Consider the following 2,075-nt stretch of genomic DNA (forward strand, 5'->3'; position numbering starts at 1 on the left):
TTATCTCCTATCTAAAATGAACCCCACCCTTGCCATTCTTCATCATGTATTCTACTTTAATATACTTCACAGCAGTTTTATGTATCTGATATTAATGTTACATATTTGCTATTCACCTAAGTCCATCCCTAAAGTCTTAGTGTCATGATGATGAGACCTTGTTCTGTCTTCTTGAATGTTGATTAAACAGTACCTGGAGCAGAAATACTCACTGAATGAATGAATAAGAAAATGAATAAGTAAACCTGTTTACATTTGCTTAACCAAGTATTTCCAAAATTGTTTGAGTATGGTATTCTTCCTTCATATGACACATATTAACATCCTAAGGAACTAATGTTCTACAGAACACTTTTCAGAAAATCTGATCCAAGCTAATATAATGTGGAAAAAGAGAATTTTGCCAGAGACTTAAGAAGAATAAAATAGTCTGGTTGGTGGAATGTCAAAACAACTGGAGAACTATTAAAGCCCTCATGCTAGTTTTAATTGAAGAGGGAAAAAAACACGACTTTTAAATATTCCCATTAATATGCGTAATCTATATAAAACATTATTTTGTTTCCAAAGATTTGTTTAACTTATCTGACTAGTCAATTTATAAATTGCTAAATCTCTATGCTTAAAAAAAGTAATTACAAAAGGAGGCAGAGGTTACATTAACCAAGCATATTCTAATTGTATTAATGCAATAAAGAATGTTATGATTAAGTTACCTAATGAAAGAACTAAACTCAATTAATTAGTTAACTTATTTAAACAGGAAGGTGAAACAACATGACTCAGTTGTTCCTTATGATTAAAAACTTCTGTCTCCAACATATAATATTCCATTTTTTATTTCCTATTATTTTGAGGTGTTTTAAATTAACATCTAGAAACGTTTAATTAACTCTTGAATAATCTGAATGATAAAACCGTGGTCTCAAATAAGATTTGCTGTCCAGCTGGATCTACTCTTATTGTTTCCATTTATGTTAGTGTATGTGAACTAAACTTGTACAATTGGAATAAAGTTAATGAGGTCTTTAACCCACCAAGAGGTAGAAGGGTACTTTTTATTGAATTAAAAAGGCAAAACTAATGTTAGCAAAGGCTCCCCTCAAAGTCTGGAACATAACAAATTTCCTTCCAGCTGCCTGTTTGGGGTGGGGGATGAGCGTGGAGATGAGGGTGGCAGGCCCAGAGGCTTTGGATAGTGAGTATAAGGAGGTAATCACTATTCTAACATTCAGCATGCTCTTTCTCAGAAAATAAAAAGCAAAACATGAATAAACCGCCTGATTCTCGTTCCCACAAATAAGAACGCTGAGCAGTTGCAGCATCTCCAGAGAAACTTGTCTAAAAGAGAGACAAGACAGAGCAGTGATGAAGGGTTTCAACTTCGTGTTGGTACAGAAGGAAGGAAAGAGGGTGAAAAAAAGAGAAGGAATGATGTGGTTTTCCACTTTAATGCTATAATTGGAACAACTACAGAAAGAATTTTAGATATTCTGATTTTACAAGGAATGGTGAGGAAATGTTAGAAGTGATTGTGCCCCTTTTTCCCAGAGCTTGCATTATGCAATAAGGACAATGCATTTATGTTATAGTCAGCAATCTCAGGCTTCAGAGTATCAAAAAAAAGTAAAAAGAAAATTGATATTGCTCACTGAATAAGAGGCTACTTTTTCAGAGAGAAAAGAATATTGAAGACCTGCATGTATTAGAGTATGAATTTTAAATGATTTTTCTTAAAATGTTTTATGTACAAAGAATAAATGTTAACCCCCAAATTTTAAACCTAATAGACATTCCAATGTCCATTTTCTAAGACATTTAAAATCAATTGAGTATTACTTTTAATGTCATTGAATAACTCTGCCTATCACCCCCTAATCAATAAATCCCAGGAGAATAGCATATCCCTGACTAGAGGTATATCTTTACATAGGCAGGTTTTCATTATTTATCAATGAGTCCAATTCTCTTCACATCCTAATGAAATGCTTGTACCATAAAACATCAATTAGACTTTATGAGACTTCCATTTCTACCAGTATGACCATCTAAGCACAATGACCATTAAAAAAAGA

The sequence above is a fragment of the Myotis brandtii genome, unplaced genomic scaffold (assembly GCF_000412655.1).
Source record: "Myotis brandtii unplaced genomic scaffold, ASM41265v1 scaffold259, whole genome shotgun sequence".
Lineage (NCBI taxonomy): Eukaryota > Metazoa > Chordata > Mammalia > Chiroptera > Vespertilionidae > Myotis > Myotis brandtii.